At 46.3% G+C, this 12,803-nt stretch overlaps 1 non-coding gene across 1 annotated transcript; it reads right to left on the bottom strand.

The window, feature by feature from the left end:
• Positions 1–425: 425 nt before the first annotated feature.
• TRNAY-GUA (transfer RNA tyrosine (anticodon GUA)) lies at positions 426–508 on the bottom strand. The gene has a single exon. It is a non-coding gene; the product is annotated as a tRNA-Tyr (tRNA).
• Positions 509–12,803: the final 12,295 nt, after the last annotated feature.

The following is a 12,803-nucleotide window of genomic DNA, read 5'->3' as shown; positions in this document are numbered from 1 at the left end:
CCTTGCTTGTTCTTGAGCGCACAAGGCGCTCAAGACGATGATTCTTGCTTAAAAAAGGGCTAAAGCACTCCAGCTTCGAAGCTGGAGTTTGCAACTTCAAAACTACAGGTTTTAGCCCTCCTGCTGGGTGGGCGCTTCCTTCGTCTATCGTATGTCTCGCTTGGCTTCGTCCCGAACCAAGGAGGCATGATGGCGGGCGCGTGCGTGTGCCAACTGCAGAGACTACAAGTCGACGCCGGAAGCGACTCGCTTCTATTCTCGATTGGATATAGATGGGGAATCTCTATAGATCGTCTTTTTTCGACAACCTCTCTAAAACGCATACGAGAAAATTGCACTTCACGGCACGGCAAAAAAAAAGAGCTTCGCTCGGTTGGCCCTCCTAGGCTTCCGCCTACTTTCTCTTCTCTTAAGTCTACAACAAGTGGGAGAGGCAGGATTCGAACCTACGTAGAAAACCTTCAACAGATTTACAGTCTGTCACTTTTGACCGCTCGGCCACTCTCCCCTTCCCGGGGATACGCCCTCCTCAAACAAAGGGTTCCTGAATAAGAAGGATGGCGGCCTTCGTTCTTAAGTTAAGAAGAGCAGATGGAACTATTAGATTTGCCACATCTGTGCACCAACAAGTTCTTTTTGGTGTAACACTATTGTGTGTGCTCTTTGAAAGTCGTCTCGGTGGTTTTTTATATCCACATTTAAATCACGCTATAGCTGTGAGTGACCCACTCCTTCGAGCCTATCAGCATGTTTCTTCAAGGGCAAACCAAGAGATTGATCATCATTTATGACATTCTTGCATAATGATATACACTCCTCAATTAGATAGGCCTGGATGATGCTTCCACCCGGACGGGCTTTGTTACGAACATATCCCTTCACAGTTCCATTCATCCATTCAAACGGGAACATGGTATGCAAGAATGTCGGTCCAAGGTCTTTCACCTCCACAACAATATGAACTAGTAGATGGACCATGACATCAGAGAATGATGGTGGGAAATATATCTCAAGTTCACACAGTATTGAAATGATCTCCTCTTGTACTCGTGTCAGATGCCGCACACTGATCGACTTTCGAGACATAGCGTCAAAAAAGTTGCATAAGTTAATGTGTGTTGCGGACGTGATCGTCCATTATCCCTCTAAGAGCTACCGGAAGTAATTGTGTCATATCACATGACGGTCATGCGACTTCATGTTGCTAAACCTTTGCTTTTTCGAGTCAAGATACCTGTGTATGAGTCCCGAGTAGCCGAAAGGAACTTTCATGTTCTCAAGGCATTTGAAAACTTGAGAAAGCTCATCCTCGTCAAGAGGGAAGCAAGCTGGGGGGGGGCAATAATCATCTTTGGTTTAGGACACAGTTTTGCCCTGGGCTAACTCGTTGGCTTTGGCTTTTTTCCTTCACCTTGTCCTTGGTTGTAATGGACGATGAGGGTTGAAGCTCTTCCCTAATACCGATATCTTTCAAGTCTTGTCTAGCCCTCAGACCATCTTTACTCTTTTCTGGCATGTCAAACAGTGTGCCAAGAAAACTCTCGCACACATTCCTGCAAAATGAAACATATCGATATTGCTCGACACAACAATAATTCACGAGCATTGTGCAATTTCTATAGCTAGCAACTAATGACACACATGTACACATCCATCACACATACATCCATCCATGTGTGAATTCCTCGAATATATGCACATAAATTTAACGAGAAGTTCGATCTTTTTTACCTCATCAAATGTGCGGGAGAGGGGGCTGGGGGGCGGGGGCCGGCCGGCCGACCGTTGGAGGCGCCATCAATGGAGTGTGGTGAAAATGTTAATGCAAGGTGTGTGTTTGAGTGGGTGGAGAAGAGAAAAGTAGCTAGCTTAATTAGTGAGTGAGAGTGTGTGAACTAGCTTAGATCTAGCTAATTAGCTACCTACTTAAGAAATCAAGAGAAAATATTTGATCTTTTTCTCAATAAGAAGAGAAGCGAGAGAGAGGATGACAGAGGAGGAAGAGGAAAGAGAGAGAGAGGAGGAAGAGGAAAGAGAGAGGGAGGAAGAAGAAGAAAATATCTATATGTGCTGCGACGTAATTACTGGCATTAACATACTACCGAACGCCATTAGAAACTTTTATATCCCTGGCATTCAAGAAATGCCCACGCCGATGTTATGTTAGCTAAAAATTAGATGCGCCCGCAAAAACTACTGTTGGCGTCACTTACCAGGCTACACCATAGATATTCTGATTAGTACCGGCATCGTGAAATTTTGCTACGCCAGCTCTAACTTGGGACATGGCAGAACGTTGGGACCCACTTAACGGTGGCGTTCCCTATTATTCGTACGCCAGTAATAACTGCATACCTATGTCATACGAAATAGACTGACGCCACTACTATTTTAAAAAAATAGTGTTGGCGTTCTTTCAAAATGGCGTGCCACCAACGAATGTTGTGGCTACCACTTTTTCCACTAGTGTTTATCTATATTTGGTTGTTAGGTTGGTTGCAGTGAGCATTTGTCCAGTTATCAAGCAAATGCCTTGTTTATCTATATTTGATTATTAGGTTGGTTGCAGTGAGCATTTGTCCAGTTTTCAAGTAAATGCCTTGTTTATCTGTATTTGCTTGTTAGGTTGGTTGCAGTGAGCATTTGTTCAGTTTTCAAGCATATGCTCTGTTTATCTATATTTTCTTATTAGGTTGGTTGCAGTGAGTCTCTGTCCAGTTTTCAATGGCTATATTTGGTTGTTGTAATGATCATATATGCCTTGTTTATTTCATTTATTCACAATGTGATGCTCATTATGTGCAAGTCGAAACTGTGCAGTTCGATTTCATCAATACCTGTTTGAACGGCTATATTTGGTTCCTGTTATGCCTGCTGTAGTTAACACATGCCCTTTATTTCAGTTTTACACATTTATCCAGTGTGATGTTTAAACCTGAGCTACGTTCTATTCATTTTCAACAATAAGAGTTTGAATTACAATATTTGGTGGCTGTTAAGCCTGTTGTAGTTAAATTCCCTTCCATTTTATATCTGATTTAACAGCATGCTGAAACCAACACATTCAAGCTATCATTTGGAGATGATGTTGTTTATCTTGGCTATATTTGTTTGACGTTAAGATTGTTGTACTTATCATGCCATTCCATGTACTTATGCAGGACAACAACGGGAGTGACCAGTATTTTCTGTCGAGGTTAGTTTCATCCCTCGGCTTGTACTCCCCCTTCGTTCCATAATATAGTGCATATAGATCCAGGCCTAAACACCTTTTAACTTCTAATATTGACTTGTTTCTTGTAGGTACATATGTCCTTGACAAAGATCCACGCATCGACCCTTTTTTGCGTATGGGGCAATGAGGTATTCATGAACCACCATCAAGTGAGGAAACTAATAAGGATTATTCGCAAAAGGTTATGAAAGGTGGCAATCAAATTATTTGTTTATACTCTATCCAACACAACAGTGAGCTGTAAGATGGTAATTACGAACTCTGTAGCCTTCTCTTTTTATTGCCCATAATGAGTTGTTAGACAACAATGTCTGAATCTTTTTTCGTTTGCAGTGGTTCCCAAAACAGTTTACTCAAGATTACCTCGCAAAGTACATGATTGGTGGACATGCAATGAAGGTTAAAGTATTTCATCGGGACTACAGTGAGCATCGAGAAGTCCTAATGAAGATAGTGAAGGATGGGCGAGAAGCCATCACAAGGGGTTGGCCTAGAGTCGTGCACGCATTACACATGAGGAGGGCACAATATGGGCATTCCGCTTCACCTTCTCCATCAATCAGAATGTCTTTCGTCTCTCTTTTTATAGTCTTTAGTACAACTGTGGTTCATCATTCTTACTTAGTGCTTCTGTAGTTCTTCAGTATATGTACATACCTGTGCATCGAATTATGTATTCGTGCTTGAACCTATATTTGTAATAAACATGGTTCGATATGAAATAAGTGATTGCCTATTTTCAAATTCAAAATCTGTGATTTTTAAATGCAGGGATTAAACTAGAGATAAATTATGTTCTGCAGGCCAGTACACTGCACACAGTTTGCAAAAACAAAACGTCTGTGATAAATGTCAAGATCAGACACGTTTCTCATATCCCCTACTTGTGTGATGAATCTCTACAGCACACACACAATCAGCCAAGAAAAAAAATGTGTGAGATTAACAACAACAACGCACATAGTTCCTTCTTATTAAATATTTACGAAAGTCACCTTACCACACATGTTTGACAATTTTGGCTGTTTATGTTGGCATGTGCATCGTAAATGTTTGCCCATAGAAGGACGTGTGATAGGCTTTCATCCAACACGGGTACGACTGATGAATCGTGTGGCATATATTTAAGATTCGCATACAGTTTTAAAGGGACAACTGTATGCACTCTTACATCGAATCGCATATAGTCAAGGAAAAATAAATGTGTGCGATTGTCTGCTTATCATACACATTCTATAATCATGAACTGTTTGTGATGGGACGCGCATCGTAAATGTAGCACCACAGAATACTTACTGTGATAATAATGGGAGCACAAACGAGTAGTAAGGATGGAGTGTTTGAGATATTTGAAATATCACAAACAGTTCTGTGAAGACTCGTGTTTGGGATAGATGTCGGCATCGCATACGCTTAGTTATGCAAAACGTATGCATTGTTACTCCCTATCCCCGATGATTTCTGGGTCGTGTGGGAACGACCCTCCTATCGCCCACACTGGCAAGGCGGCGGTTTAAAATGCCATCTGGGAAAGGGGTTAAAACCCGTTTGTATAGCAGCTCGTTGTACCAGTGACACGCACGCACACCCAACCTCTATGAGCACCTTCGAGAGACTGAGCCAGCACATCATCTTGAGATTGATGAATTGGCCACACACACCTTTATCATCGATAGGAATGTCTTCTCCCACTAAACACACATCACTGAAAGGCCTGAAATAAATCCAGGAAAATACGAGCACCAATCTCAAGTCTAGGTCTTGAACTCGGGAAAACCACTGTAACTTATGTGTAAATAGCATGATAATTTATGAAGCGCGTACCTGATAACTTAGGTACCACAACTTCTACCATGTGAAATTTTTTTATTGGAAAAATACATCAATAACTTCTATAAAAATAACATGATAATAGACGTACCACAGACTTGATAACTTACATACAAACACCATGGTAACTTTGACAAGGTGGTTTTTTAATTGAAAGCACACCTTGATAACTTCATGATAATATAGCACCATAGATCTGATAACTTACATATAAACATCATGGTAATTTCGACCATGTGATTTTTTATTGAAAACAAATACCCGACCGGTAAGTTTTGTGTAAATAGTATGACATGTCGTGCCGGCCTACAGGCCTCACCTCGACGGACGAGCATGACACCTGGCGTGCCATGGGTTAGACATGACCCATTTAGTCACGTGCTGGGCCGGGCCCATGATGTGTCAGGCATGCGTGCTTGTGGGCCACCCCGCAAAAGATGGTCTGTCTGGCCAGTTTATAGACCTGATAACTTATGCACAAATACCATGGCAACTTTGATCCATAAAAAAAACTTCTTGTAACATACTCTGGTATTTTTAGTGTAAATAGGCATGGTAATATACAAACTGCATGGCTAATAATTTATGAACAAACACTACGATAACTTTCATCAAGGGAAAAAGTTGTTGATACATACTCGCGGTAACTTCTGTGTAAATGGGTATGGTGATCTATGCACTACAGATATTACGTACAAACACTACATTAACTTTGACTTAGAGAAAAAATTGTTGAACATACCATAGTATCTTCAGTGTGAACACCATGATAACTTACGTAATGCAGGTGTAGCAACTTTTGATCCGAGAAAAAATCATGGGAATATGTCAACATGATAGTTTTGAAGGTCTTACCACGACGGATTTTTCATGTGCAAACAGTTTTTTAATTGGACCGACGGTTTGAGCTACAAAACTTTTTGAAGTTTCTAAATAAGCTAAGGTGGTGTTTGCTTCTCTAGTCCTAGGACTTTTTCTAGTCTCTAGGACTTTTTGAAAAAGACTCTCAAGGAGGTGCTTCTAAGGACATTTAACAAAAAGTTCCACCATGTTTGTTTGCTAGGGACTTTTTTTAGTCCCAACACAAAAAAGTCCCTGGAACCAAACACCCCCTAAATCATCGATTTTTTGTCCTCTAGTGCATAAATGCATGTGTATGTGGAGAGAAAGGTTAGAGGGCCATTTTTTATGTCCGGGCATTTCTGTGTAAACATCATAGTAACTTATGTAGCATAAGCACTTAGCCAAGACCTGATAACTTTTTATACAAAAGAAAAGTCATCAAAACATATCAATATGAGATCTAGTTTTGAAGGTCTCGTCGTGACAAATTTTTCATGTGAAAACAATTTTTCGATCGGAGCAACAGTTTGAGTTACAAAACATTTTGAATTTTAATTTTAGATGGAATCTTTGCTGACATCAGCAGTTTTGTCTTGTATGATGCATGCAATGAAAATGATCTATAGTGTGGTGTTGGGTTTTGTTGCTTATTTTTATAACAGTTGCTAGTTAGTAGTACTTCCTAAAACAAATATAAGCCTAGTCTTTTTTTATGAGGATTCGATACAAGCCTAATCTGATATACTATTCCAGATTCCTGAACATTCCATCCTATATACAGATTTCTTACTTGCACAGGAAGATAGAGTTGGCCAGTTTCCTTCTTCGCATTTCCCACTTCTTAGATTACCCCCAATCTAACCCGCCTTCCCTCGTCCCACCGCACGAAGCACACCACCCATTCCAATTTCAATTCACCCGAGAGAGAAGAGAGAGGGCACCGGGGCGGTGCTGCCATGGAGAAGGGAGGCCGCCGTGCCATGGTGAAGGGAGCCATCCACCAGAGGAAGCTTAGCTCCCTCCGTGACGCGGAGCCACTGATCGACATGCACGGGACTGTGATGAGCTACCAGGTCAGGGTGCCATGCCTCCATGGCATCCTTCACACACGCAGCATCCAGAGACTGCTGCAGCGTCAGATCAAGGACATGGGCTGGGTGGTAAAAGGCATGACTCATCTCGACGCGCTGGTCATCATGCACACCATGATCAGCACTTCGTCTGCTCTCATGGATCGCATGATCCGCGAGGCGGAGCTGACACCGGTCGGCAACACGACGGCGACCCCCGACCCTGACGACGCCGACTGCTTCTCCGACGGCGAGGTTCCATCGGAGGGACGCCGCACCACCTTCAACACCGACGAGGAGGTCGAGGGACTCCGCGACCCGGTGGTCTCGCTCGCCCCCGCGACCCACGAGTCCGCCGACCGCGTTCTCCGCGACTCGGCGCTCTCGCTCTTCCCCACCGGCTTCAACACCGACGAGGAGGCCCCGGGCAAGGAACTCCGCGACCCGGCGCTCCCGCTCTTCCCCACCGGCTTCAACATCGACAAGGAGGCCCCGGGCAAGGTGTTAGAATAAATCCGAGGCATACCGTTGATCATCCGAGGACCAAGCAATCACACGAGCACGCCACCGAGATTTGTTAACGAGGTTCACCGATATGGCTACATCCCCGGGGCTTGACTACGGACGCTCCTCCCCGTGACACCGTCACAATATCGCATCCTGGCCACCCGGGCGCCTGCACACGCCGCCGGCTCCCCCTTGCGCGCCTGTGCTATTATGTTGGCATAGGTTACATCGTGTGTCTAGCCCCGCTATATATGAGAGGTCTAGGATACAAGTGTCCTATTAGGACACGACTCCATATCCTATCTAAACACAATACAACTACAAAGTCCAACTGTAACCTAACTTGTACACAATATTCGACACAACTCTAACAAACTCCACCTTGGCGAATATTCTCCACCACCTTGAATTCGTCCATGCATCAAACTTCCATGTACATTGGACTTGAGCTTATCCTATGAGCACCACTGCTACTCCAAAGACTCCATGTGACTCCACCTGCAACTTGTAGTCCCTTCTTTTCTTGACCACAGTCAACACTCGAGCAATATTAAGTTCCTCTTTACTCTAGTGTATGCTCTCAACTTTCAGAGCTCTGTTCAACGCATCACACACTAATCATTGACCTGCGTGAAAATAAACAACTCACATATTGGGTATCGCACATACTAGTTACCTGAACTCAACATCACTGCTCCTTTCTTGACCACATGTCTGAAACTTGAAGAAATTTCACCATTGCTTACAGTCATCCCGAGTCAAATTCACAGTTGTCTCACCACATGTATGACCACCAGAGCCCTGGCCCGTCTCCATGCCCCATGCGTACCGCACGCCTCGCCGCTATTACCGCGTCAAGCCTCCGCTGTCCCGGTCGAGTCTCAAGGGTCACAAAACCACAGCACTCAACCCCCACTGCAGAGTACCACCGATCATCACCGACCGGTGACGAGTTTCACGCTTCCATCAGACCACTGGGCTCCAGTCCGAACTGCATGTCACTCGCTTTTCCCCCTTTTGCTGAATAGGCTTCGATTCCCTGGATCCGTACATCGTAGCCCCTCAATCCAGCTCCACCTTCAACATGACTCCATGGTAGATGATCAGTCCACCCCGCGTCCCGTCAACATCAAGCTCTCATGTGCACCGTCTTGAATCAACCCTGCGCCATAGTCTTGTCGAAGCCACACAAGCACTCGGGCCTACGCCGTGTGTTTCCACGCCCCAGAAGTCGGTCACCATCAGCATCACACTCCTATGTCGCCACAACCGATCCCACCACCGTCTTCTGTACCAACCGACATCCAAGTCGATCCGTCAGACTGTCCAGTCCGACCAGGCTCCCAAATCATTCTGTGAATTCCCATCCATCACATGATAACTCCATCTCAGATGACATGACTTCCTGCAACGCTTTCAAGCATCCATGTTGTGTTAATAAATATTTCACCATTGTCTGCCATAACCCAAGGTTTTCAGTTCCATGAACTTCTCCAGGGCCGGCCCTGGGGAGGGGCAGGGGGGCGGCCGCCCCGGGCCCCCAAATTCAGGGGCCCCCTATGGCCCATGCTGCGGACGCGCGTAGGGAGCAGCAGGTCGATCGATCGATTTGTTTCCTCGAAAAAGCTAGCGAGCGAGGCAGCCAGCGGTTCGTTCACATAAAAAAGGAAAGGGATCGCGTGAAAAAAGGATCAGCGATTGATCCGATTCTGACGGTTCCCTTCCTATTATGTTCCATCACGCAGACGCAGCCCTAGGCCGCCGACGCTCGATGTCGTACATGTATTCCAGCCTCTCAGTCGTCCCCTGGTAATTTCCTTAATAATCCGGTTATGTACGCGGCAGATTTCAATTCTGGGGATCCATCATCACGCCCCTTTGGCCTTTGCTCAGTTGATCTTCTCTCAATCCTCTGCAGACTCCAAGCGCTACACTGCTGCCGTGCTTTATAGGCAAACGCACTGAAGTTCGATCGTCAGGATTCAGGAACCGAGGTATATATTCATATAATGTTGATACAATAAATTCTATGGTTGCATAGCCGGCACCGTTCAACGATTGATCATTGATGCAACAAACTGTTTTGTTTTCAGCATTGTGTGTGTTAATCATGTCGTCTAGCAACTGGACAAATTCATCTGGTAGCCATAAAAGAAAAAGGAAGAAGGAAGTGGATAAATTGATACAATCAGAGCGCACACATATTCACAATTTTTTCAAGAAGAGTGATATTGGTGCTTCCACTGCTTTGATAAACCCAGATGACTAGTAGGTGATCGTTGCCATTCGGGAAGAGCAACAGACTAATGGGAATTCGGAAGAAGAAAATGTCGAGACCAACATCAGCGAGAACAAAGTAAGTTGCTCGGTAATTCATCAGATGCATAGGCACAATTTGCTACTGTTGATGAAATTTTCGGGCATATGAGAGAAGTACTCATCGGCCGAAAGAAGCTTTTCGAAGTTATACCAATATATCTGCTTATTGCATCTTATTTACTGTCCCTGTGACGGCCACATCGGCCAAAAAAAGCTTTTCGAAGTTGAAATAATTGAAGAATTATTTGAGATCAACAATAACTCAAGAGAGATTAAATGGTTTGGCTACATTATGCATGGAGAAGAAATTAATGGATGAGATTGACATCGACCCCATCATAAGTGACTTTGCATCAAGGAGTGTTAGAAGATTTTTTTAAGGTAATTTCAGAGTATAAATTACTGGATAATCATACTGATTTTGGATGCATTTAAATGTTAAATGTTATTTGTAACGCTATATATAAGTATATTCATTGATGTTACTATGATGTGTATATTAAGGGCCCCCGAGTTTTAGGTTCGCCTCGGGCCCCCAAAAACTCAGGACCGGCCCTGAACTTCTCCACCTTAAACCTCATACCCGTTGGTGCCATGGTTTTTTGTACGGCTGACTCTGCGAACAATTATTTGAGCTTTCAATGCGATGCCCCAAGCACTTCCAATGCTAGCTTTGCCTTGCCACGACCTTCTGCTTTCCAATGGATGTGTATCCTTGATAGATTTTCTCACGCACAAATCTGATTCGCTGCCTTGCCTCGTCTCTCGTACGTGAGTATATCTTGCATGCACCAGTGTTTAAACTGCACCTGCACGTATTCGCCACGGAGACAAGATCCCTTAGGGACCCGGTCCCGTTTTTGTCCAAAACAAACCTCTCTACGTGCTTCTTCAGTCCTCACGTACGGCCGCACACACGTAATCGCCAAGCCTGGCGTTCGCCTTCGGCCTGCTGCCCCTTAGTTCGCTTGGGCCATGCCGCCCTTCAGTTTACTTGGGCTGCCTCCTTCTTTCTGGGCTTCCAAGCCCAGCACACAAGCCTTGCGACCACACACCTTGCTTGGGCTCCGTCCGGATCAAATCCATCTGACGAACTCGCCGGATCCTCGTACTCGCCAGCTAGCCGCCGCCTTGTACGCTCGCCCGATTGATTCACGATCGCCGCACGTCCCGCGGCTGCTGACATATAAGCACACGTGCCTCCCGCTGATCAGCTTTCTTCCAATCTTGTCAAGAACCATGCCGATAGTCGGATGCATCTTGGACTTGATCCTTTCTCTAAGTCAACGATCCGCAGCCTCCGAATAACCTAGCTCATGATACCATTTGTTATAGTAAATTCGAGGTATACCGTTGATCATTCAAGGACCAATCAATCACACAAGCACGACACCGAGATTTGTTAACGAGGTTCACCGATATGGCTACATCCCCGGGGCTTGACTACGGGCGCTCTTCCCCGTTACACCATCCCAATATCGCACCCTGGCCACCCGGGCGCCTGCACACGCCGCCGGCTCCCCCTTGCGCGCCTGTGCTATTATGTTGGCATAAGTTACATCATGTGTCTAGCCCCGCTATATATGAGAGGTCTAGGATACAAGTGTCCTATTAAGACACGACTCCATATCTATTTAAACACAATACAACTATAAAGTCCAACTGTAACCTAACTTGTACACAATATTCGACACAACTCTAACACGAACTCCGCGACCCAGTGCTCTCACTCTTCCCCACCGGCTTCAACATCGACGAGGAGGCCTCGGGCAGGGAACTCTGCGACCCGGCGCTCGCGCTCGGCCCCGCCACCCCACTCCACCACGAGTCCGTCGGCGGCGTGTTCGACGAGGAGCGACGCGGCGGCCAGCCGCTCCCGCTCTTCCGGACCCGCTTCGCCGCTGAGGAGGCCCCAGGCGAGGGACTCCACGACCCGGTGCTCGACCACGATTCCGGCGACCACGTTCTCGGCGAGGAGCGACGCGGCGCCCAGCCGCTCCCGTTCTTCCCCATCAGCATCACCGCCAAGGACGCCAATGCCGAACCCGCGCCCTCCCACACCTCCCTCCGCGACGACGACGACGACAAGGGGCTCTCTGCCAACACTCCTCTCCCTGCACAGCGCGGGCACTCCACCGACAACAACGCGTCGGTCGCCTTGGAGCCCGGTCTGGAGCCAAGTCGTCAGCCCATCCTCCTGTTGGAGTACCCATGCCCCCGCCGCCTCGGGGCCTATGGGTCGGCCACCATGAACCTGGCGGAGCTGATGCTTGAGGCGGGAACTGGTACCCGCAGCCAGGTTCTGGTGCGCGCCCCAGCCATCGTCGACATGGCCGCCCGGGCTGTCTCCGGCGGGAGTCCTCCGCGCATCCTGGATAGGTGCCCTGCCTACCGCCGTCTGGTCATTGAGCTGTTTGATTCGGGCACAGCGCTCCGGCATCATGAACTTGGAAGCCCCGCTCTTCAGCTAGCACTGCAGGAACTGGGGAGCCAGATTGAGGATGTGGCCACTGCCATCCTCACAGCGCGGCACCCGCGGCCGGTTCTCCTTGAGCACCTGGCAGCGGTGAAGGCATGCCTCCATCTCGTCTGGAATTTGAGGGTCCCTGCAACCGAGTTTCAGCTACTCTGGAGTCTGAACTTCTGAGTTTCATGTCAGCATTAGCATGGATTGGAAGAATCCTAGCTTAAGCTCTATACAGCTGAAGAATCCTAGCTTCTATGGTTTGTTAGGTACTTTCTGAATGTGGTAGAGGCTTATGGTTTGTTAGGTACTTTCTGAATGTGGTAGAGGCTGATGAGATACTGATATGCACTTTAGCCATATTTTACGTGTTATTCGAGTATAATTGTGAATGTGGGTTATTTCTACACCAGTAGGCTGCTCTTGTCCAAGAATCAATAGTTCTGAGTCAGGTTTACTGTGAATGTGAACATGATTTTTCCTAAATGTCATCAGGATTCAGGTCTCTGGCCGCGGCTGCTTCATTTTATACCAC

This window comes from Triticum aestivum, chromosome 5A, assembly GCF_018294505.1.
Source record: "Triticum aestivum cultivar Chinese Spring chromosome 5A, IWGSC CS RefSeq v2.1, whole genome shotgun sequence".
NCBI lineage: Eukaryota > Viridiplantae > Streptophyta > Magnoliopsida > Poales > Poaceae > Triticum > Triticum aestivum.
The sequence above is the reverse complement of the archived record's forward strand: the minus strand, read 5'-3'. Positions and strand labels throughout refer to the sequence as shown.